Raw genomic sequence first — 27,560 nt, 5'->3', positions numbered from 1 at the left:
CTAAGCAACAGGGCCAAGTTAGAATGTACAGAGTGTTACTCAGTTTGGAGACCTAAGAACTTGGCAAATACTTAGCACCAGTGATAATTTCATTGGCTTATTTAAATTTACTTTGTCCCCTGAGTTTTCTTTTTTAAAACCTTTATTTAGTCTTTACTTATAATTGGTATGAAAGCCATAGTTTTTTCTCATTTATTTATTTGGTCACAGATTATGTATTTAATTATAGTGGAACTGGTGTTCTGAAGAACCCAGGTTGGGGAATGTTGACCCAGAGGCCCTAAAGTCTTGGTGGGGGGGGGGGTGGTGGTGGGCGGGGGTTAGTTTGGAAGTGATGGGAGGAGGTCAAGGAAGCTGGGATTTAAGTTAGCACAATATTCTTTGAGTTCAACTTTAGTTAGGGGAGATTCTCTGCCTTATCTCCCCTTAGCAAGCAACCCTGACCTCTTGACATCTTCTGCCTTAAATTGTCTTCTGCCACCTCATCAGGGAGCTCCAACTCTGAAATGGGAAGGCATTCTTTGGGTAAAAACTAAACCCATAGATTATTTTCTGCAATATTTCTGGGTAGTCCCAGGTTGCAGTACCCCCAGCATACATTGCCCATTCTTTTCTTTCTTTTTGTCCCCCCTTACCCAGAGTTTCTAATTATTTTCCTTCCTCCTTCTTGCACTCTTTTTCTCTTCCCTCTCTTTTTTGTCCTTCATTTTTCCAACCTGCTATCTATGACCTAAGCAATTAAATAAAAAGAAAATGATAAATCAGAGCTTTTAATTAGACATTTATTTTAACAATTTGTACCTTCAAGTTAACTTTTGGAATGAATTTAAACTTTTAAATGATTTTATAGATGACAAGCAGAAGTTATCTTGTTAATGGTCATCAGATATGTGATACCTATAAAATCATTTATGTGATCATTTGCGTGATGAAATTACTGGATTCCAAACTGTGAGCAGAGAAAAGATGAGACTGACATGAGGAGAAATATAATCTGGACAAAAAGTTAAATAAAAAATTGAAAAACCAAAAGGTCAGTTTGTTGGAAGTTCTGATAATTTTTAATTTTCCAGTTTGTTTTCTGTTTTGGGGTTTTATGCTTTCCATACAGGAATTAGTAGAAATGGAATTAAAAAAACTGTTTGAATACTATTTTTTTCACAATTTTACTTTTTATGTTTAATAATTTTCATAATATGTAATTTTTTTGTTCGTTTTTTTTTAAAAGATACATAGATCACAAAAAATATTACATTAAAAAATATAAGAGAGAGGGGGCAAGATGGCGGCTGAGTGAACATCCCTGTTAGGGTCTTCTGCAGGGAATCGGCTGGGCGGCGTTGGAGACTCTTTGGGACCGGATTGTTTCGGGATTTTTGCTGGTCCGGAGGTGTCTGGACATAGATTTGGAGGGAAGGTAACAGAGAGGATCCGTCTGTGAAATATACACGGAGATCCCAGCTACCTGTAGAGGATTCCCTCCTTGGGTAGGCGGAGACGAGGCATCTAGCCCCGCTCGGTGGGGCTGAGCTAGGCTGGGCCGCAGCGGCGGACGCCGGAGCCGGGCCGGGCTGCGCCGGCGGCGAGCAGGGCCGGGTGGGGCCGAGCCGGGCTTAGCCGGGCCGCGGCAGCCTGCGGAGCCGGGCGGGGCCGGTTCAGGCCGCGGCGGCGGGCGGTGGACGCCGGAGCTGGGCCTGGGCCGCTGTAGCGAGCGGAGCCGGGCGTAGCTGGGCCGGGCCGCGGCGGCGTATGGAGCCAGGCGGGGCCGGTCCAGGACGCGGCGGCGAGAGGTGGACGCCGGAGCCGGGCCGGGCCGCTGTAGCGAGTGGAACCGGGCGTAGCCGGGCCGGGCCGCGGCGGCGTATGGAGCCGGGCGGGGCCGGTGCAGGCTGCGGCGGCGAGAGGCGGACGCTGGAGCTGGGCCGGGCCGCTGTAGCGAGCGGAGCCAGGCGGAGCCGGGTCAGGCCGCGGCGGCGTACGGAGCCGGGCGGGGCCGGTCCAGGCCTCCGCGGTGGGCAGCGGCGGGCGGAGCCGGGCCTGCGGAGGGGTTTCTGTTCTTTGTTTTTGTTTTTGTTTTTTTTTGGAGCATCTGCAGTACTGGGGAGTTCGTGGGCCCTGGGTGGCCTATTGGGGGTTTGTGGGAAGGGAGGTGCTTGCAGACCCATTTGGGCAGACAGATGGGGGGTTTTAGGGCAAAGTGGGGGGAAGTTGTTGTTTTAGATAGTGTTGCAATTGTGACACGTGTATACCTGTATCTCTCTTCCCCCTATCCATTCCCCACCGTTTGCCCATCCTCTTTTTCTTTCTTCCTTTCTTCTTGTCTTTCTTTTTTTCTTTATTATAATTAGTTTTTTTGTTTTTTGTTTTTCTCTTTCCCTCTTGTCCCTCATCTTCCACTTATTTTATTTTAATTCAAGTATACAATAGGTGCTACAGGGAACACCTCACATTTGCTGGGGTTTTCCCATCCTCCACTGTCTCATTTCTGTGTGAACTGATTTAGGCTACCTACACTATCCCCCTTCCCCTGCATCTTGAATCCACTATCATCTACTGTCTCTCCTATATTCCACCCCCCACCTCCCGTTCTTTGATCCACAAAGTGTCTAACTCTTAATTTCTAATACCTTTGTTCTGTTTTCTGTCTGTTATCCACTCTTGAAACTATTACCTTTCTTTTCTTTTTCCCTCTTTCATGAAAACAATAGCTTTGTAGTTCATACCATATTCCTCCCATATTCAGTCATCTACTTCATAAAAGGTACTCTACCTACAGCTATAACTCTATACAATCTACATGAATCTAACCTCCATCCTCCCAGATCTCATATTCTTGCTTTGTTAACATACATCACCAATACTACTTTACACTTTTCCCTTGCTTACACAATTGCCTTTCCCCAACACTAATACTTTCCTCTAAAGTGAGCTTAACCAACAACAAGTAACTAGAATAAGAAGAAAAAAGTGACAAAGAGAAGATATAACACCTATGCAAAAATAACAACTAATTAACCTCCAAGAGCAGACAAAGAAGCTAAGGAACTGATTAAATTCATCAAAATAAAGAGATGACCAGAAAGCAACAAAATTCTACAAACCAAACCAATAATCAGGAAAACATGGCTGAATCCAATCAACAAACCAATAATCACGAAGGGGAGCAAAACTTGGCACAAGCAATGAAAGATCTCAGAACATTTATCACCGACAAATTTGATGCAGTAATGAAAGAGGTTAACAACATGAAGACATCACTTGGAGGGGAAATTGCAGACATATGCAAAAACATAACAGATATGAGGGGAATGAACACCACAGTTCAAGAAATCAAAAAATACACTTGCAGCAAATATCAGCAGACTAGAAGAGACAGAGCAGAGAATTAGTGATGTGGAAGACAGTACATCAGAAATCAAACAGATAGTAGAAGGGGTTAATAAGAAGATAGAAAAAATCCAATTAGGATTTAGGGACCTGAATGACAATGCAAAATGCTCAAACATACGTATTATAGGCATTCCAGAAGGTGAAGAGAAGGGAAAGGGGTCAGAAGGAGTGTTGCAGGAAATAATGGCTGAAAACTTCCCAAATCTACTGAAAGAGACAGATGTACATATCCAAGAAGCACAGTGCACTCCACAAGTCATAAACCCCAACAGGCCCACCCCAAGACATATACTTGTCAAATTATCCAATGCTCAAGACAAAGAGAAAATCCTAAAAGCAGCAAGAGAAAAGAAAACCATCACATACAAGGGAAGCTCAATTAGATTAAGTGCTGATTTCTCTTCTGAAACCATGGAGGCAAGAAGAGAGTGGTATGATATAGTCAAGGTACTAAAGGAAAAAAATTTCCAACCAAGAATACTCTATCCAGCTAAACTAGCATTCAAACATGATGGAGAGTTCAAAATATTCGCAAACAAACAGAAACTGAAGGAGTATACCAACAAGAAACCTCCCCTTCAAGAAATTCTAAAGGGAGTTCTGCAGGAAGAAAGGAAAAAACAGGAAAGGCAAAGTTGGAGGAGAGTATAAGACCAACAACAACAACAAAAAAGACAAAAAAAATATAGAAACAAAATATGACAAACACAAATCCAATCAAAATATGGCTAACACAAATAATTCCTTGATAGTAATAACACTGAATGTCAACGGATTAAACTCATCTATCAAAAGATTCAGACTGGGACATTGGATAAGGAAATATGACCCATCCATATGCTATCTACAAGAGACACATCTTAGACCCAGAGACGCATGGAGATTGAAAGTGAATGGCCGGAAAACAATCATACAAGCTAACAATAACCAAAAAAAGGCAGGAATAGCTATATTAATATCAGACAAAATAGACTTTAAATGTGAAACAATTGTGAGAGACAAAGAAGGATACTACATTTTAGTGAAAGGGAAAATCTGTCAAGAAGATCGAACAATCATAAATATCTATGTCCCTAACAAGGGTGCCTCTAAATACGTCAGGCAAACGCTGGAAAAACTAAGTGAAAGAATAGATACATCTACAATTATAGTGGGGGATTTTAATACACCACTATCAACTCTGGACAGAACATCTCAAAAGAGAATCACCAAAGAAACAAAACATCTGAATAGTATATTAGAGGAGCTCGATCTAATAGACATATATAGATCACTACACCCAAACACAGCAGGATATACATTTTTCTCAAGCGCACATGGATCATTCTCCAAGATAGATCATATGCTAGGCCACAAAGAAAGGCTGAACGAATTCAGAAAGATTGAAATCATACAAAACATTATCTCTGACCACAGTGGAGTCAAGCTGGAGATTTGCAAGGGACAGAAGCCCAGATTTCACACCACAATTTGGAAATTAAACAGCACACTCTTAGAAAAACAGTGGGTCAAAGAGGAAATCTCAAAAGAAATCAATGACTATCTTGAAACAAATGATAATGATAACACAACATACCAAAATTTATGGGATGCAGCAAAAGCAGTACTGAGAGGGAAGTTTATAGCCATAAATTCATATATCAAAAAAGAAGAAAGAGCAAAAATTGAAGAACTAACTGCACATTTGAAGGAATTAGAAAAACAACAACAAAGTAACCCAACAGGAAGAAGAAGGAAGGAAATAACAAAGATAAGAGCAGAACTAAATGAAATAGAAAATAAGAAAGCACTTGAACAGATAAACAAGACCAAGAGCTGGTTTTTTGGGAAGATTAACAAAATTGACAAACCTTTAGCGACACTAACAAAGAAAAAAAGAGAGAAGATGCAAATACACAAAATAAGAAATGAGAAAGGCGATATCACCACTGACCCCACAGAAATAAAGACTATCATAAGAGGATATTTTGAAAAACTATATTCCAACAAAAATGACAATCTAGAGGAAATGGACAAATTCCTAGAAACACATAAGCAGCCCATATTGACAAAAGAAGAAATTGATGATCTTAACAAACCAATCACAAGCAGAGAGATAGAATCAGTTATTAAAAATCTCCCAACTAAGAAGAGCCCAGGGCCAGATGGCTTCACAGGTGAATTCTACAAAACATTCCGGAAAGAACTGACACCAATCCTGCTGAAACTATTCCAAAACATCGAAACAGAAAGAACATTACCCAACTCCTTCTATGATGCCAACATTACCCTAGTACCAAAGCCAAACAAAGACATCACAAGAAAGGACAATTACAGACCAATTTCTCTAATGAACCTAGACGCAAAAATACTTAACAAAATACTTGCTAATCGTATTCAACAACACATTAAATGTATTATACACCACGACCAAGTGGGATTCATCCCAGGTATGCCAGGATGGTTCAACATAAGAAAATCAATCAACGTAATACACCATATAAACAGATTGAAGGAAAAAAATCACATGATTATGTCTATTGATGCAGAAAAAGCATTTGACAAAATACAGCACCCTTTCTTGATAAAAACACTCCAAAAGATTGGAATACAAGGGAATTTTTTGAACATGATAAAGAGTATATATGAAAAACCTAAAGCCAATATTGTTTACAATGGAGAAATCCTAGACTCCTTCCCTCTAAACTCAGGAACAAGACAAGGATGCCCACTGTCTCCGCTCCTATTTAACATTGTCTTAGAAGTACTTGCTCGAGCACTGAGGCAAGAACCAGAAATAAAAGGCATTCAAATTGGAAAGGAAGAAGTCAACATTTCATTATTTGCAGATGACATGATCCTATACATAGAAAACCCTGAGAGATCTACAACGAAGATTCTAGAACTCATAAATGAGTTTAGTAAAGTCGCAGGTTATAAGATCAATGCGCAAAAATCAGTAGCATTTCTGTACACCAATAATGAGCAAGATCAGGAGGAAATCAAGTAACAAATACCATTCACAATAGTAAATAAAAAAATCAAATACTTAGGAATAAATTTAACTAAAGAGGTAAAGAACTTATACACCCAGAACTATACAAGATTGTTCAAGGAAATCAAAGAAGACCTAAATAAATGGAAGACTATTCCTTGTTCATGGATACGAAGACTGAACATTATTAAGATGTCTATCCTACCAAAACTGATCTACACATTCAATGCAATCCCAATAAAAATCAACGCAGCCTTCTTTAAGGAACTAGAAAAACTAACTATGAAATTTATTTGGAAAGGAAAGAGACCCCGAATAGCCAAAGACATACTGAAAAAGAAAAATGAAATTGGAGGAATCACACTACCTGACTTCAAAACATACTATAAAGCTACGGTGGTGAAAACAGCATGGTATTGGCATAAGGAGAGACACATAGACCAATGGAATCGAATTGAAAGCTCTGATATAGAACCTCACATATACAACCACATAATATTCGATAAAGCCACCAAACCCTCTCAACTGGGAGAGAGTGGCCTATTCAACAAATGGTGTCTGGAGAACTGGATAGCCATATGTAGAAGAATGAAAGAGGATTACCATCTCACACCTTATACAAAGATCAACTCAAGATGGATCAAAGACCTAAATATAAGAGCCAAGACCATAAAAACCTTAGAAAGCAGTGTAGGGAAACATCTACAGGACCTTGTAATAGGAAATGGATTTAGGAATATCTCACCAAAAGCACGAGCAGCAAAAGAACTAATAGATAAATGGGACTTCCTCAAAATTAAAGCCTTCTGCACCTCAAAGGAGTTTGTCAAGAAAGTAAAAAGGGAGCCCACACAGTGGGAGAAAATATTTGGCAATCATATATCTGATAAGAAACTTATAACTTGCATATATAAAGAACTCCTATATCTTGAAAATAAAAAGATAAACAACCCATTTAAAAAATGGGAAAAAGACTTAAACAGACACTTCTCCGAAGAAGAAATACAAATGGCAAGAAAGCACATGAAAAAATGTTCCAAATCTCTAGCTATCAGGGAAATGCAAATCAAAACTACAATGAGATACCATCTTACACCCATAAGATTGGCAGCTATGAAAAAAACAGAAGAATACAAGTGCTGGAGAGGATGTGAAGGAAGGGGAACACTCATCCACTGCTGGTGGGAATGCAGAAGGATCCAACCATTCTGGAGGACAGTATGGCAGTTTCTCAAAAAACTAGCCATAGATTTGCCATATGACCCAGCAATACCACTGCTGGGTATATACCCAGCAGAACTGAAAACAAGGACACAAACCGATATATGTACACCAATGTTCATAGCAGCATTGTTCACTATTGCCAAAAGTTGGAATCAACCCAAATGCCCATCAACAGATGAGTGGATCAATAAAATGTGGTATATACACACAATGGAATACTACTCGGCTGTAAGAACAAACACACTACAAACACATGTGATAACATGGATGAATCTTGAGAACCTTATGTTGAGTGAAGCAACCCAGACATTGAAGGACAAATACTACATGACCTCAATGATATGAAATAAACAAGCTGCCCTAGATAGCAAGAGACTGAACGATAGGCTTACAGGAAATCGGAGGGTGGAGGAAGGATATGAGCCGATGTCTGCAGGGGTGGAATTTAAGACGAGATGGTGGTAAGTATGAACACAAAGAAGAGATAAAAGGGGGGCAAGGGGGTGCCTTTGGTTGGGGCTTTGCGGGTTTGAGGGTGGCTGGGGAGGGACGGATGGGTAACGTTGCCCAAAAGTGGGGGGAGGGAGGGGTAGCATACGAACACAGGAGAGGATCAGGTGTTGGTGGAGAGTAAAATGCCGAGAAAATCATATCAAAATATAATAAAGAGGGTTACCTGTTTAGAATGCTCGGAGGGGAGGGTCTGATGCAGGATGGGCTCCTGGGGAATGTCTAAATGCTCATTCTGCCAGAGTGGGTGACACCATGGGGTAGAAACCCAAGTAGTGAGAGTGGGGGTGGACCCACATCCTGGGGAGGACTAATGCCATCAAATAGAGGGAACTGTATCCCTCGAGAGAAAGGGTGGCTCCCAGGGCATTGGGGCAGTTGAGCAAGTTAGGCCCTGAACACTATTCCATCTATCTCTGGAAGTGGCTCCTCAGGAAACGGAGGTTGGCTGTCACTGTGGGCACCAAGGTGGAAGGGAAAATGGACGTTAAATGTGTGGAACCAAAGTAAATGGGGGGTAAGAGAGGAGTTTCTTGAGAGTACACAAGGATGGATATAAAACATGCAATATTACACCATAATATATAGGAGATGACAGACTGATAATGTAAACCATAATGTAAAACATAGGATAACTAAAAATGTAAAGAACTGTGTATCCTAAAGTATGCACCATAATGTAAGCACAGATGTCACCTTGTTAGAAAGCTAATGTCTCAGACTCTGTACATCACTTTAAGTAAATATGATATGAATAGGGCGTAAGAGTATCACTGTGGAAGGGAAAAGGTTTTCTGGTGGATGTGTGGGAGTGCTGTATATTATATATATACATTGCTGTGGTCTAGGACTCCTGTGAAGAAAAGCTGAATAATTAGGGGGGGAAAAAAAAAAAAAAAAAAGAAAAAGATAGGATGTGGAATTTTTTCAAGTCAACATTCTTTATCTAAGCTCTTTATCTAACTTTATCCAAGTTCTTTATCTATCCTTTAAACCCATCGCTATATGCCATTCCCTAGTAAGGGACCATGACATTATATTGGGCTTCAAATTTCGGGGAGTTCTGGATCACAGAGTGTTTCAACAATGGCAATGGAGGGATACTGGTATGGGATACCAATGACAGGTGATATATGGCTGACAGGGAGCTGTACAGAACATATGTCCAGGGTACATGGTAATGTTTGGATATACTCATAGTGGCAACAATTAAAAACCACAGCAGGGGGGGTACTGGGTTCCTGGCCAGTGGTGCTCTGTCGTGGTCCCTAGGGGAGCAGCGACAGTCTCCCAGGTGCAGCGGCGGGGACTGGGAGGGAGTGAGGGTTCAACAGTGAGCCCCTGACGCTAATGACTATGCTTGTGAGCTGATAAGCCTAAAATAAGAACAAGGCCTAGAGCAACATTGTGCCTGGGAATTTCCTCCTGTCAGCCTTCATGTTACTCAAATGTGGCCAGTCTTGAAGCCAAACTCAGCATGTAAATGCAATGCCTTCCCCCCAGCGTGGGACATGACACCCGGGGATGAGCCTCCCTGGCAACGAGGGACCACTATCAACTACCAACTGATGATGCAACTGGAAAATGACCTTATATGGAAGGTTCAATGCGGATCAGCAGAATATCCATGTCTACATAAAATACCATGACTTTAAAATGCTGTTTGACCTAAAGTAAGGGGGAAATGGAAAGGAGAAATGAGTTTATATGGCTACGAGTTTCTAAAAAAGAGTCTGGAGGCTGGCAGAAGGATTGCCCTCATGCACAACTGAGCAGAGTCAGAGAGACAGATAAAGCAGATACAACCCCCAGATATTGGTTCCTTTGAGGGCTAAAGAGACCCATGGGAGTTATGGTCATGGCCGATGGGGTTAACTACCAGGGCAGATGGCCCCTCTTTGGAAATGGTGTTTATGTGTGATGAATCTGGACTCAAATGGGATCTCCCTTCATAAGACTTTCATGCTAATGTGCTGGAGGTGCAGTTAATGTTGGGGTTTAAGATATATTTAGGGGATTTGAATCTCTGGACTGACAATGTGATAGCCAGGTCCTGAGCCTCAACAGACTCCAGCACCTACAATCTGATCTATTGGACTTACCACACTCAGCTAAGATGGAGTTGAAGAAGGACAACCACCACACCATGGAGCCTAGAGTGATTACAACTGAAAATGGGAGGATTGCATCCAGCATCCATGTGGAATCTGAGCCTCCTCTTGACATAGAGGTTCAATGGACACAACCAATCCAATGTCCACATAGAAGAGGTGGCATTGGATTGGGAAAAGTGGACATGGTGGACGATGGGTATGGGGAAAGGCAGGAAGAGATGAGAGGTGGAGGCGTCTTTGGGACATGGAGCTGCCCTGGATGGTGCTTCAGAGGTAATCACCGGACATTGTAAATCCTCACAGGGCCCACTGGATGGAATGGAGGAGAGTATGGGCCATGATGTGAACCATTGTCTATGAGGTGCAGAGGTGCCCAAAGATGTACTTACCAAATCCAATGGATGTGTCATGATGATGGGAACGAGTGTTGTTGGCGGGGGGAGAGGTGGGGTGGGGGGGTGGGGTTGAATGGGACCTCACATATATATTTTTAATGTTATTACATTACATTTTAATATTACATTTTAATATTATTACAAAGTCAATAAAAAAAAAATATAAGAGATCCCCATATACCCCCCACCTCCCCACCCCACTCCTGCAACATCAACAACCTCTTTCATCACTGTGGCACATTCATTGCATTTGGTGAATACGTTTTGGAGCACTGCTGCACAGCATGGATTATAGTTTACATTGTAGTTTACACTCTCCCCCAGCCCACCCAGTGGGTTATGGCAGGATATAAAATGTCCAGCATCTGTCCCTATAATATCATTTAGAACAACTCCAAGTCCCAAAAATGAATACTATTAATATTTAATTTTTGTGATCTATCAGTGATTTCTCAGCACTGTTAATAAGATTTGGAATTTTGTAGAAGAAACGCTAGAGTTTATTTTATGATGCTTCTCCATAGTTCATCACTGGACTCAATTCCAAAATATTTACAATTTAGAGGTTGGTTTTCTTTTTGGCATAGCTCATATTATGCCCTAGTATTTACTGCAATTCTAAATTATAGATTTGCTTATTTACCTTGTTGTCTGTGTCTAAGACTAGGTTAAAAAACATTCCCATCACTCATGGACTTTATGCCTAGAACATATTTAGTCACCAATATGAATGACTAAATTAATGAACAAGCAGTTTCTGCATGGGAATTAAATAGTATGGTTTTCTACAGAGCAGCACAAAGAAGCTAGAGATTCTTCCTAAGAACATTCTTACCCCAACCACAAGGCATTTGAGGGAAAATAACTGAGAAAATGGATATACTTTTTTTTTTCTCTTCTAAACCAATATCCATGTGATATCCTTTTGACTCCAAACATAGACCTGAAGAATGAGGCTGGGAAATGTGAAGGTAAGCAGGGTTTCATCTTCCCAGGATTACAGAACCACATTTTCATTTCCTTACTATAAAGTAGAGTTTTTAGAAGGCACACCACAATATTTAAACTTACTTATCATAGAAAAATAATAGTATAAAAGTCATTATGTATTTTTATTTTTCCTGTTTGGGGCCCTGGATACCTAGGGATTTTAAGTACATTTTCTTCCACCATCCCCAAATTAATGAGCAAAGGTCATTATTGAGAAACCTGATTATGATCATTCACATTATAAGGCACAGAGAATCAAGAAAAAATGGCACTTCCTCACACTTCATAGACTTTACAAGAATATATAAATTACTTTTGGGACATTTATTTACACACAGCACAACAGAAAAATTCTTCAGTTGAATGACTAGTTTCTATAATGTTGCTGTAGTTATGGCACAAAAAGCATTGTCTACTAAGTACATAATGTTTTATAATCAGGGATATTTTCATCTAACAGAAGAGGCAACCTAGGCTTATCAACCTCATCTTCATATTGATTATATGGTAACCAGTGATTAGGGTACCCATGGTGTGTGGCTTTTTAAGGTGTGGATGTAGCAATTCTAACTCATCTTCCCATTGTCTCTAAGGAGCTAAGCTTCCGTTTTTGAAATAATATTATAATTTTTAATACAATCTCTTCTAATGCCTCACATTGCCTTCCTGTGTAATTAATATTCATGTGATTTACTGTGTATGTTGTGAGTTTTTCAATGCTCATAAATATGTCTATGTTGTCCTACTTCCAGTTGCTGCCCCTCCTTCTAAAAATTCCGATTTTGTCCTAGGCAAATCAACATTGAATTCAACTTATGAACCTCACACACAGTAAAACAAAAGCCTTGATATTAGCCAAATCATGAGGCCTTGTTTTCCTTTGCTTTTTAGTAGAAGGTGAGGAGGTGAGAATTTCATCCTTTTACTCCAAGTGTACAATTTTATATATACCTAGTAAAATCTCATCCAAGGGAGAAATTCTGTGCTAGAAAAATGAAGCCTAATCATATTATCACACCAATTATTTTCCCTTTCCTTCTTTGACCTCTTAATCTATTTCTGAGACAAACTGTGGCCTGGCATTTTGATTTCGATTATTTTAATTCAAATTAAATAATTAATTATTTGATTATTTAAATCAGAGTAATTTTGGGTATCAATGGAATACCTTCATCACTGTGGAAGATTAACGATTATGTTCTAACTCTATTGCAAAATAGCTGTGTGACTTTAATCACTCTGAACCTCCATGTACCTCTTCTAGTTACAGTGAAGTTAATGGTTTCGAAACTCAGCTGCACATTGGAAACGCGAAGGAGCGTCACAAAATATGATGCCTGATTTAATTTGTATGGAGTACTTCCCAGGCTCCTAGATATTTAGAAGCTCCCCAAAGTATTCTAATATGTAGTTGAGGTTGAGTATTATTAACCAAAGCACTCTAATGAAAAATATGAAAAAAAGAGATGGTGGGGTATTTGGATATTAAGGGGTTGATAAATCTAGGACATGCATTTCTGCTGGACTCACTGTCAAATGCTTTAGAGGAGACAAAAAGTAAAGAAATTTAAAAATTATGAGTACATATAACAAAGATATAAATACCAATTTAAGGGATTTTCACTGGTCAAATCTGGGACTATTTATGTACAAAAATCCTTAATGACTAACAAGTTATAAATCATTTAAAAATGATAATCTCTGCATCCACATGGATAATGTAAGGGAATAGTGAAATAGATGGGGGAGAAGGGAGCTCTTACTTACAGAGGAATGCCGAGTGCTGTCTGGTAAATGTGGAGAAAATGTTGGAGATGGGACATTATCATTTTGCAGTCATTACAGTTAAGATTGTTTCAGGAATGATTCAACAATGAATGATAAACCTAGGCATACATTTTGATAAGAATATCATGTTTGCATGGTCTTTAGTGTTCCTCCACTGATAGCTCATTAAGTACCTAGGAAAAATATAGTAACCGTATGGTGATTATATGGTTTTACATTCTCATTAGCAAAGTATGAGAGTTAAAGTTATTTCACATTCATGACAACATTTAGTATTGTCAGCAATTTTGATTTCAGTGATTCTAATGAGTGTGAAATCATATCTCATTATAGTTTTTGTTTGTGCTTTCATTACTAATGATGGTGGTTACCTATTCAGTGACTCCAACATGTCCAGAAGTGCAAGTCTTCAATACCTTAGAATTGTATATAGTTATAGTTTACTCTTATTCCCTAAATATTTTCCTGGAAATATGTCCTGTACCATCCCCAAATAACTTAACACTCCTTTTGCCTTTTGTTGTGTGTGAGCATCATTAATTTTTGATATTCAGTTTCTTCCTTCTCCTCCTGCCCATGAAGAACATTTGGTTTACTTTCCATTGAAGGATAACACCTGTGAAATGAGATTCACAGGAGATGAATTGTCAAAGCAGAACTGTGTCCCTTTGGGGCAGCTCTTGGTACAAAGATAAGGTTCTTTGGATGGTGTAAGAAAGAGCCTCAGGCAAGACACAGGTAATTAAGGAACCAATATGCCAGAGGTGAAAACACAGTGATGAAAAAATTATTCTAGGTTGAGAGAGTGAAATGATTTAAAGATTAGTTTTTTTAGAGAACAGGGCAGAACAGGATTTTTGAAATAAGAGTTGGCATGTAATATGTACTTGGAATCTAACTGTGAGAGCAAATAGGGTAAATATGAGAATTTCTGCTTGTACTGTGCTTCTTAAAATGTAATGGGTTGGGAAGATGGAGTTTACTAAACAAGGCTCAACTCTCCTACAAAAAAATAGAGAAAGAGCCAAAAGCTATCTGAGGGAACTTCTTTTGTGGTCAGCAGACCAGGGCAGTGCTACACAACTCCCAGGAGGCTGAGAGACAGAGAGGCGAAAAACCCAAAATAACAAAGCTGAGTTACTGAACCTCCACAGTGGCTAGGAAGGGCCCCACTCCCCACCCTCAAGATATTGAACTGGGGTAAAACCCCTGGGTCACTGCAGCTGACTGAGGGGGGGACAGACATCTTCCTCCCTTCAGCAGTTTCAAGGGAAAAGGGAGGAGGAGTCAGGGGGATTTTCTTCAGTGAAGTTGGCCAGAGCCTGCTTTGAATCTCAGCCCTGGCCAAACCAAAATAGAGGAAAATGGAAATTACCTCTCTGTGAAAAGGTGTGCTGATGAGCACCATCTGCTGGCTGGTCTTGAAACTGCATGGACAAAAACTGCTTTCCATTCTCTCTGTATCCTAACTCCTGGGAGAAAACTTGTACCACATTGTTAGTCCCTGGCCCAATTTTGATAACTTAAAAGGCTTAGATTATAAGTTGAACCAAATATCAAGGAAGAACTGTGAAAAAAATAGGAAAGTGAGAGAAACTGACCAGTAGAGAAAATTCACCAACATATTCAGATGCCTAGACATCAGCAAAAAATTGCAAGCCATACTAGGAAACAGGAAGAGATGGCCTAGCCAAAGAAACAAACTAAATATCCTATAGAGATACAGTATTTAATTAATCAATGATAATCACACAACTCTCCTAAATCATTTCAAAGAATTGAAAGACAATATGGCTAAAGAGATAAAGGATATTAAGAAGACACTGGATGAGCATGAAGAACAATTTGAAAGCTTGCAAAGAAAAGTAACAGACTTTATGGGAATGAAGGACACATGGATGAGATTAAAAATACATTAGAAACACATAAGAGCAGATTTGACTTGCTCGAAGACAGAATTATTGATTTCAAAGACAGAACAACTGAACTGGAAAAGACCAGAAACAGAAAGAGAAGAGAATGGAAAAAGTGGAGCAGAGTCTCAGGGAATTGTATGACAATGTGAAATGTACAAACATGCATTATCAGTGTCCCTGAAGGAGAAGAGATTGGACAAGGGGCAGAAAGAGGAAATATTTGAGGACATAATGACCAAAAACTTCCCAAAGCTTATGAAAGATATAAATATGACTATTAAAGCAGGTCAATGTACTGCAAACAGAATAAATCCAAATAGACCTACCCTGAGACACCTACTGTTCAGAATGACAAATATCAGAGTAAAAGAGAGGATTCTGAAAGCAGCAAGAGAAAAGCAAAGCATCACATGCAAAGGAACCTCAATAAGATGAAGTGCTGACCTCTTATCAGAAACCATGGAGGAGAGAAGGAAGTGGTATGATGTATTTAAGGTACTGAAAGAGGAAAACTGCCAGCCAAGAATTCTGTATCTGGCAAAACTGTCCTTCAAAATGAAGGTGAATTCAGTCTTCACAGACAAACAAAAACTGATAGAATATGTTGCCAAAATACTAGTACTACTAGAGTTAAAGGGAGTGCTTCAGCTTGAAATGAAAAAAAAAAAAAAAAAGGTGAGAGACTTGGAGAAGAGTGTAGAAATGAAGATTATTAGGAAGGGGAAATTAAAAGGTAAAAAAATAGACAATCGTATGATATGACAACAGAAAGCCAAAGGACAAAATGGATGAAGTAAGTAATGTTTTTACAGTAACACTGAATGTTAATAGCTTGGATTCTCTAATCAAAAGAACTAGATTGATAGAATGGATAAAAAGTATGAGCCATCCATATGTTATCTACAAAAACTCACTGCAGATGGAAGAACATAATCAGGTTAAAAGTGAAAGGTTGGAAAAAGATATTTCATGCAAGTAGTAAGCAAAAAAGAACTGGAGTAGGGATAAAAATATTGGAAAAATTAGATTTTAAATGCAAGCTTGCTATAAAGGATGAAGAAGGTCATTATATAGTAATAAAAGGGGCAATTCACCAAGAAAAAATTACTATACTAAATATTTTTGCACCTAGCCTGAGTGTCCCAAGATACATGAGGCACACACTGGTAAAGCTGAAGGGAGAAATATATGTCTTTACAATAATAGTTGCAGACTTCAGTATACCACTCTCAGTATTGAATAGAACATCTGGACAGAAGCTAAATAAAGAAACAGAGAGCTTGAATAATATGGTAAATGTACTAGACCTAACAGACATCTATACAACATGTCACACCAAAACAGCAGGCTATACTTTCTTTTCTTTTTTTCTTTTTTATAGATTTATTTTATTTATTTCTCTCCCCCACCCCCACCTCCCACCTCCCACCCCAGTTGTCTCTTCTCTGTGTCCATTTGCTGCATGTTCTTCTTTTTGTCCGCTTCTGTTGTTGTCAGTGGCACAGGAATCTGTGTTTCTTTTTGTTGCCATCATCTTGCTGCATCAACTCTCCGTGTGTGCAGCACCATTCCTGGGCAGGCTGCACTTTCTTTCGCACTGGGCAGCTCTCCTTACAGGGAGCACTCCTTGCGTGTGGGGCTCCTGTATATGGGAGACAACCCGGCGTAGCACAGCACTCCTTGCATGCATCAGCACTGCGTGTGGGCCAGCTCCACACGGGTCAAGGAGGCCTGGGGTTTGAACTGTGGACCTCCCATGTGGTAGATGGATGCCCTATCCACTGGGCCAAGTCCGCTTCCCCTATATTTTCTTTACAAGTGCTCATGGATCCTTCTCCAAGATAGATCATATGTTGGGTCACAAGACAAGTTTCAGTTAATTTAAAAAGATTGAAATTATATAAAACACTTTCTCAGATCATATCAGAATGAAGCTGGAAATTAATAATGGATGGACAAAGGGACATTTTTTAAATAGTGGAGATTAAACAACATACTCTTAAATAACCAGTGGGTCAAAATATTCAGCAAATATTTTTGAGATGAATGAAAATGACAACACAACATATCAAAACCTATGGGATACTGCAAAGGCAGTGCTGAGAGAAATTTAGAGCCCTCAGTGCTTACATTAAAAAAGGAGAAAGAGTTAAAATTGAAGATATAACTACATACCTGGAGGAAATAGGAAAAGAACAGCAAACTAATCCCAAACCAAGTCAAACAAAAGAAATAGTAAAGATCAGAGCAGAAATAAATAAATTCTAGAACAAAAAAACAATAGAATCAACAAAACCAAAAGTTAATTCTTTGAGAACATCAACAAAATCGAGAAATCCTTAGCTAGACTGACAAAGAAAAGAAGAGAGAAGACGCAAATAAATAAAATCATAAACAAGAGGAGGGACATACCACTGAGCTGGCAGAAATAAGAGAAATCATAAGAGGATACTATGAACAACCATATGTGAAAAGACTAGACAATGTAGATGAGATGGACAAATTCCTAGAAACACGTGAACCACCTACACTGACCCAAGGAAAAAAGAATACCTCAACAAACCAATCACAAGTGAAGAGATTGAAACAGTCATCAAAACCTACTGAAGATGAAAAGCCTGGGGCCAGATTGCTTCACAGGTGAATTCTACCAATCATTCAAAGATGATCTACTACCGATCTTATTTACTCTTCCAAAAAATTGAACAGGAAAGAATGCGACTAAACTCATTCTATGAAGCCAACATCACCTTAATACCAAAACCAGATAAAGATACTATGAAAAAAGAAAATTATAGGCCAATATCTCTATTGATTATGGATGCAAAAATCCTCAACAAAATACTTGCAAACAGAATCCAAAAGCACTTTAAAAGAATTATACACCACAATCAAGTGGGTTTTATCACAGGTATGCAAGGGAGATTCAACACAAGAAAATCAATTAGTGTAATAAACCACATTGATAAATTGAAGAAGAAAAGTCACACAATCCTCTCCATTGATGCAGAAAAGGCATCTGACAAAATACAGCATCCTTTCTTGATAATAGCACTCCAAAAGTTAGGAATAGAAGGAAACATTCTCAACATAATAAAGTGCATATAAGAAAAACCTACAGCTAGCCTTGTACTTAATGGTGAAAGTGAAATCTTTCTTGCTGAGATCAGGAACAAGACAAGGATGCCCACTGTCATTATTACTCAATATTGTGCTAGAAGTTCTAGCTAGAACTATTAGGCTGGATAAAGAAATAAAAGGCACCCAAATAGGAAAAGAAGAAGTAAAATTTTCAATATTCGCTGATTATATGACCCTATATTTAGAAAAATCTTGAAAATCCACAACAAAGCAACAAGAATTAATACATGAATTCAGCAAAGTGGTGGAATACAAGATTAATAAGCAAAAATCAATACTATTTCTATACACTGCTGATGTGCAATCTGAGGAAGAAATCAGATAAAAAATTCCATTTATAATAACAACTAGAACAATCACATATTTAGGAATAAACTTAACCAATGACCTGTATTCCGTAAATTACAAAATATTGCTAAAATAAACTGAAGCAGACTTAAATAAATGAAAGGACATTCTGTGTTCGTGAATTAAAAGACTAAATATCATTAAGATATCAATTCTCCAAAACTGATTTACAGATTCAAAGCAATCCGAATAAAAATTCCAACAGCCTATTTTGCAGAAATGGAAAAGCCAATAATCAAATTTATTTGGAAGGTTAAGGTATCCCAAATAACCAAAAATATCTTTAAATATGTAAATAGTAAGTGTGTAGTAAAAGTTCTGAGCTTACAAAACAAACATGCTTATCATCATATTGGGCTCCCACACATCGCCCCACCACCAACACCTTGCACTGTTGTGAAATATTTATTATAAACTGTGAACTAACTATAGCCTGTATCTTATATTTGGTGTATTTTTTCCCCAACCCACCCAATTATTAATACCCTGTGTTAGTGTTATATATTTAACAAATATATATATATATATTTGTTATAGTTCATGAGAGAACATTCTCATATTCTTTGAACCACAGTTCTTCTTCCACCATTGGAACTCTTACACAGTTTTATACATTGTACAAACCATTCAAAGTGTACACTCAGTGGTTCTCATTTTCATCACAAAGTTATGCCATTATAAGCTCATTCAATTTTAGAACGTTTTCATCACTCCAGAAGGAAATATCGCATATCCCTCTATACCCCACTATTGTTGCCCCTTAGAATTGATATATCTTTTTTGACGTTGCTGCAAAAATGTTACAATATTATTGTTAACTATTATCCATAATTTCCATTAATTGTAATTTTCCCATGTATCCCATGTATCAATTGATATTTACATCCATAGACTACCCCTTGCAGCCACAATCACATTTATAAATCAGTTGTGTTAGTTATACTCACTAAAATGTGTCGCCATCAACTCCATTCATTTCCACATATTTACAATAAATCTAACTAAAAATTCTACATGTATTAAGCATCAACTTCCATTCTCAAGCTACACTCTATCTCCTAGTAATCTATACTCTAGAATTTACCTCTATGAGTTTATTCATATTTAGTTCATATAAGTGAGACCATACGATATTTGTCGTTTCATATCTGGCTTATTTCACTCAACATAATGTCCTCAGGGTTCATCCATGTTGTAATATGCATCCTGATTTTATTTTTTCTTGTAGCTGAATAGTATTCCATTTATGTATATACCACATTTTATTTATCCATTCAGTGGTTAATGGACACTTGGCAATTGTGAATAATGCTGCTATGAACATCAGTGTGCAAAAATCAGTTCACGTCCTTGCTTTCAGTTCTTCTGAATATACCTAGTAACAGGATTGCTGGATCATATGGCAGTTCTATATTCAGCTTCTTGAGGTACTGCCAATGTATCTTACACAGAAGCATTCTACATTCCCACCATCAGTGAAGCAGTGTTTTGTTTCTCCACATTCTCGCTAGCTCTTGTAGTGTTCTGTTTTTTGTTTTTATTTTTTAAATAACGGCCAATCTATAAGGTATGAAATGGTATCTCATTGTAGTATTGAGCTGCATTTCCCTAATAGCTAGTGATGTTGAACATTTTTTTCATGTGCTTTTTGGCCATTTGTATTTCCTGTTTGGACAAATGCCTATTCAAGTCTTTCGCCCATTTTTAAATTGGGTTGTTTGTCTTTTTATTGTTGAGTTGTGTGATCTCTTTATGTAATATGGTTATAAAACTGCTATCGGATATGTGGTTTCCAAATATTTTCTCCTATTGAGTAGGTTGCCTTTTTTCTTTCTTGACAAAGTCTTTTGAAGACAAAAAGTGTTTAATTTTGAGGAGGTCCCATATATCTATTTTTTCTTTTGTTGCTTGTGCTTTGGGTGTAACATTTAAGAAACTACCTACTCCCTCACAAGACCTTGAATATTTTTCCATACATTTTCTTCCAGAAGTTTTATGGTTGTCATATATTTAGGTCCTTGATCCATTCTGAGTTAGGTTTTGTGTAAGGGGTGAGGTAGGGGTACTCTTTCTTTCTGTTGGATATGGACATTGGTATCTCCCAGCATCATTTGTAGAATAGATTATTCTGACCTAGGAATATGGTCTTGATAGCCTTGTCAGAAATCACTTGATGGTAGATGAGAGGGTCTGTTTTTGACTTCTTGATTTGGTTCCATTGGTCGATCTATCTTTATGTCAGCTGGGGTTTTTTTTTTTTAAATTTTAACCACTGTATCTATATAATATGCTTTAGAGTCAGGAAGTGAGAGTCCTCCAACTTCATTCTTCTTTTTTAAGACATTTTGAGCTGTTTGGGTTCCCTTACCCTTTTGAATAAATTTGATAATCGACTTTTCTATTTCTGGAAAAAGGGGCTATTGGGATTTTTATTGGGATTGTGTTGAAACTGTAAATCATTCTGGGTAGAATTGACATTTTAATGATGTTTAGTCTTCCAGTCCATGAATGTGGAAGATCCTTTCCTTTATTTGGATCTTTTTTTTTTTTTAATCAATATTTCGTACTTTTTGGAACACAGGTCCTTTATGTCCTTGGTTAAGTTTATTCCTATTTGATTCTTTTAGTAAACTATTATAAATGGAACTTTTTTTCTGACTTCCTCCTCAGATTGCTTATCAGTGGTGTATAGAAATACTGTCAATTTTTGTGTATTCAACTTGTATCCTACCACTTGCTGAACTTGTCTATTAGTTCTAGTAGCTTTGTGTGGATTTTTTTAGATGTAGGATCATATCATCAGTAAATAGCAAAAGTTTTACTTTTTCCTTTCCTTTTTGGGTGCCTTTTATTTCTTTGTCTACTCTAATTATCTGGCTAGAACTTCTAGCAAAGTAATGACAGTTGTGACAGTAGGCATCCTTGTGTTTTTCCTGATCTCAGCAGGAAAACTTTCAGGCTCTGTTGAGTACAATGCTAGCAGTGGGTTTTTCATAATGCACTTTACCATGTTGAGAAAGCTTCCTTCCATTCCTATCTTTTGGAGTATTTTTGTCAAGAAAGGATGTTATGTTTTGTCAAATGCCTTTTCTGCATCAATCAAGAGAATCATATGATTTTTCTTTTTCAGTCTATTAGTGTAGTTTATTATATTAATTGATTTTCTTATGTTCAGCCATGCTTGCATCCCTGGGATAAAACCCACTTGATTATAGTATATAATTCTTTTAATGTGCTTTTGGATTTGGTTTGCAAGTATTTTGTTGAGGATTTTTCCATACATATTCAATAGAGACATTGGTCTGTAATTTTGTTTTTTTCTTAATATCTTCTTTTTTATCACTTTTTTATTTTTTCAAAGATAGTTTGACTACATAAATGTTACAGAGAATATATAGGGGATTCCCAAATGCCCTGCTTCCCACACCTCCCGCGTTTTCCCACATTAGCAACATCTTTTATCAGTGTGGTACATTCATTACAATTGATAAACAGGTTTTCAAGCATTGCCACTAAGCATGGATTCTAGTTTACATTTTAGTTGACACTCTCTTCTGTTTGACTCTGTAGATAGTGGCTGAATATATAATGGCCTGTATCTGTCATTATAATGTCATTCAGGATGATTCCCAAGTTTCCAAAATGCCCCCCTATTACACCTGTTTTTCCCTGTCCCTAATCCCAGAACATCCATGGGTGACTGCCTCCACAACAGCAGTATTTCTTCCATTGCTAGAATCACAATAAGTCATAGTAGAATACTGGTATGTTTATTTTAGTCCATAGTTCGTTTCCCAATGCTGAGGACTCTGGGACAGTAATGCCCATTTCACTGTTAATTGAAGAGGCTTTGATCCCATACATCCAATGGATGAGACTCTCTTGCTTGTAGTTGTAGGCGCTCTTGGTTCCTTGTTATGTTGTTTGTCCATCATCTCCTCCCCGATAGTTGTCCTGGGAGAGTCCATTGAACTGGAGAGTAGGTGTTGCAACTCCTTTGAGATTTAAGGCTCAGTTGGCACATGGACTAACCAAAGATTTGCTTTTGGTATTAAGTTGATAATTGGTTTCATACAATGAATTTGGTAGCATTCCCTCCTGTTCAGTTTTTTTGAAGAGCGAATAAGATTGGTATTAGATTGCCTTTAAATTGTTGATAGAATTCATCCATAAAGTCATCTGGTCTTGGGCTTTTCATTTTGGGGAACTGCATTCCTTTCTGTTCAATAATAGTTGAAGTACAGTACTCCCAGCATTGGATAGAACATCTGGACAGAGGATAAATAAGGAAACAGAGAGCTTGAATCATATGATAAATGAACTAGACCTAACAGACATTTATAGAGCATTACACCCCAAAATAGCAGGATGTACATTCTTTTCAAGTGCTCATGGATCCTTCTCCAGGATAAGCCATATGTCATAAGACAGGTCTCAATAAATTTAAAAAGATTGAAATTATACCAACCACCTCTTCTGATCATAATGCAATGAAGCTGGAAATCAATAACAGATGGAAAAAGGGAAAGTTCAGAAAATATGGAGATTAAAGAACACACTTAAATAATCAGTGGTCAAAGAAGAAATTGCAAGAGAAATCAGTAACTATCTTCAGATGAATGAAAATGGGAATGCAGCATATCAAAACCTATGGGATATGGCAAAGACCATGCTAAAAGGGAAATTTATAGCCCTCAATGATTACATTAAAAAAGAAGAATGAGCTAAAATTGAAGGCCCAACTGCACACCTGGAGTAACTAGAGAAAGAACAGCAAATAATCCCAAACCAAGCCAAAGGAAAGAAATAATAAAGATCAGAACAGAAATGAATGAAATTGAGAAAAAAAAAAAAAAAGAGAAAATCAACAAAACCAAAACTGGGCTCTTTGAGAAGATCAACATAATTGACAAACCCTAAGCTAGACTGACAAAGGAAAAAAAAGGGAAGATGCAAATAAATAAAATCAGAAATGAGATGGGAAAATTGCCAATGACCTCACAGAAATAAGAAAGATCATAAGAGGATGCTATGAATAAACTGTATGCTAACAAACTAGACAACATAGACAAAATAGGCAAATTCCTAGAAACAAACAACCTACACTGAACCTAGAAGAAATAGAAGACCTCAACAAACCAATCACTAGTAAAGAGATGGAAAAATTCATCAAAAACCTCAAAATGAAAAACCTAGGACCAGATGGCTTCACAGGACAATTCTAGTAATCATTCAAAGGTGATCTAATACCAATATTACTCAAGCTATTCCAAAAAATTGAACAGGAATTAATACCACCAGACTAGTGAATATTTCATTGAGGTTTTAATTTGAACTTTCCTGATGATTTACATGGTTGAATATGTTTTCAGTTGCTCTACCATGGCCACAAGAAGTGTCTTGAGTACCGTTAAGTCTGTAAATTGCTTGTTGATTAGATCTCTGTGTGTGAGACAATGGAAGTTATCTCCCTTCCAAGATAACTCAGTCCTTTGGCTGTGTGTGAGCACCATTTGAATGGTCTATGGATGACTTGTTGCAGAACTCAGAAAGGCAACTCGAAGCCCATGTAGTTGACAGCAACAATTCCAGGCTACTGATGATAAATTCCAGACAAATATTATTTGTTGTACCTACTCTTTGCCCATTTATTCATACATACCAGGATTCTTGAGAAACTAAAGGTGTAAATAATAATGATAATAATGAGGACACTTTTGTGAGCACTTATTGGGTTTGAACTTTATAGGAATATCTAACAGTCATTTAATACACTAGGTAATTTCCCCAATCTCATCTTTTAAATGCTTCCAGGAACCCCATGTGATAACTATTATCATCACCATTTTATAGGTGATGAAACTAACCAGGTAGCTTAGTTGCTCTCCCAGAGTCATACTGATAGTTGCTAGCTGGGAAAAGAATGAGGATTCAAATCCCTGTCTGCAGGCCTTTGTTTTCTAATACCCCATCGTGTTCTGCTTTAAAAAAGAAAATACCTTACATGGCCTGTTTTTTCAAGATGATTCCAGTAAGTTTAGAGTTATTGGCCAATGGATTCCTTCCTTTTCTCTCCCTTTCTTCCTCTATCCATTCCTCTCTCCCTCTCTCTCCTCCTACCTTCTGATTCCTATCCTCTGCTCTATACAAACTGTAAGGGCTTAGGTCTCGACTTAGATTTTGTAAGCTTCACTTACCATTTATCTAAAATTGTGATGTTAATTCACACCTTAAAGGGTTATTGTGAACCAGAATGAGATGATGCTGGCAGAGTTTTTAGCTCAATGCCTTTACTATCCTGGTCCATGCCCCAGGCATCTCCAGGGATGAATGACATATGTATCTTGTTCTTAAGCAGCTTTCAGCCAGCAGAGAAATTTCTTTTGACCTTGGCTTGTTGATTCCCATCATCTTAAATATTGTCAAATTGACAGGGCCATGAAACCAGACTGACATCGTTATTTGGGCTAATAACTGATAAGAAAATTCCGAGATGTGTGATACAGATGGGAATGGTTTCTCCCTTCCCTGGTCTGGTTCTCTGTCTTTTTTCCTGAAAACAAAGAAACAAAAATCTCTCAGTAGCAAAAGAAAAAGAAATATATGTCAATGTGTGGGTAACAATTCTTTTCAAGAGATTAATTAATAAAGAACTAAAATGATGGGAAATGTGAAGTCCATCATTTTACTTTCTTTTGATTGTTATTTTGTCGGGTACTGACTGTTGGATACAAAGGAGCTTTAAGTCTCTAGCCTGGTAGGCATTTACTTTTGCAATCTTCTTATATGAGGAGACCCAGTCTCTTAGAGATATGTTAAAAGGTTGAGGCTGCCAATACGGTGAGCACCCCACTGACACACTATGATTTTCTGGGTCTATTTTTTACTCTGCACTTGCACCTGCAGGCAGGGGATCAGCATCTGCACATTAATCCAGTCTCAATCCAGACATACAGTTGCACTCACGGGAGTCTTAGAGGGAATGGAGAGATTCAGAAACACATGAGCGTTAACCTGATAAGTCCTCAGGCGACTTTGCTGCCAGAATGTGTTGCCAAGAGACTGTAAGTCATCAGGACTTTCTGAGTCATTATGAAACGTATTCTCCTGATATGTAAAAGCCATGGGAGGGATTTGATGGAGTGCTGATGAGAGAAATAAGTGACGACAATCCCTGCCCAGATGTGAGAAACCATTTTTACAGCAGGCTCAAGGGGCCATTAGCAAAGTGAAAGCCAGAGGAACCTATCTGGAGGCCAAGAGAGAGACTAATATCATGGCACCTGCTGGCCTGGTGGCTGCATATGCCTGGAAGGCGAAGACCTCGTGGCGCTGCCAGAATCATGTGCCAGGTGGGCAGAGGCAGAAATGAGCTGCGCTGTCTTTGAGACTGTGGTTTCTCTAGGACACCGGTAGAAAAACAACAGCGTTGTAGAAAGCAGGCAAGGTGATCTCTTTCCCTTCTTTGCCAGGGGCCTACAAGTAATTTATCCATCCCAAGTTTCTTTGTTTTTACTTGCTTTTAATATGTTCTGGTACAGAGCGTGGGGTGGCAGTGGGTATCCACTGAGGTCCCCTTTCAATAACAAGCTAACAGATATTGCCCAGCCTGCAATTTTAGCCATCCATTGCTGATTAATTTATTTAGGTTAGGAAGCCATCTTTCCTTTCTGGTTCCTGGTAACAGATGGGGTAACAGATCACCTTCTCTCTATTCATGCTAGATGTTTCTTGATATCTCATTTGGTGGATGGTTGCACAGAGTTTGAAATGGAAAATTTTAAAAATGGTTGAGATTCTCGACTCTGAATTCAGAAATATCTAGTTTTCAAATCCCAGCTCCAGTGGAGCAGTGAGCAGTGAGGTCAGTTTCTGTACCTACAAACTGGGATTATACTGTATTTACTAATATGATGGTAATGAGGTTTAAATACGATAGTGAATAAAAATGATACCGTTCCTGACCTATGGTTAAGTACACAGAAATATTCGCTATTATTTTAGAATCATCTTCATTTTCATGTTTATCTGTGAGTCCTGTATCTAACCATCCCCCAAATAAATATACTTCTAATGTTATTCTCATGCAGCTTTTAGAGTTTAAACTTTCTGTTAAGTGAGAGAGCAGTCCTTAATAAAAATATATGAGAAAGGAGATAGAGAAAGGAAGAAAAGAAGACGGGATGATGTTTTGTGTAATCTTATACTACTAACTTAGCAAGCAGAGTTAACATCCTCTCCACAAGAACAACTGGAATCTTTTTCTCTTCATGACAGATAATGAATTATTAGTTAAGATTGTAGTTTCCAGATGACTATGCTTTGTAAAATTCAATAGAATGCCTAGTCATTTCCTGATATTTCTGTGTAAAGAAATGTTTTTTAAAAATTTTATCATTAGGTTATAATCCTTATTAGGGTTTTCCATAAATTCTTCAATAATGATTTTCACAGTGCTTATTCTCAGAATTACAGAATATGGAAATTTACAAGTGCAAATGATTATAGCGTAGTCTAAATTTTATTTAGAAATGATGAAATTGATAAAAAGAGGTAGGTGAAATAACCTGCTAAATTCATACAGCAAATTATGATTAGATTCTAGGTCTTCTAAATTCTAGGCTATATTCCCCACCCTACTCCCATCTTCTATCTAACTGAAAATAAATAAATAGATAAATAAATAAAGTAAATAGCCATCTAAAAAAGCTGTGCACATTTAAGAATGAACAGAATTATGTTTTTGAATTGTGTATCTATTTCAAGTTCC

This window comes from Dasypus novemcinctus, chromosome 14 (assembly GCF_030445035.2).
Source record: "Dasypus novemcinctus isolate mDasNov1 chromosome 14, mDasNov1.1.hap2, whole genome shotgun sequence".
Classification (NCBI taxonomy): domain Eukaryota; kingdom Metazoa; phylum Chordata; class Mammalia; order Cingulata; family Dasypodidae; genus Dasypus; species Dasypus novemcinctus.
Note: the sequence above shows the minus strand (reverse complement) of the source record.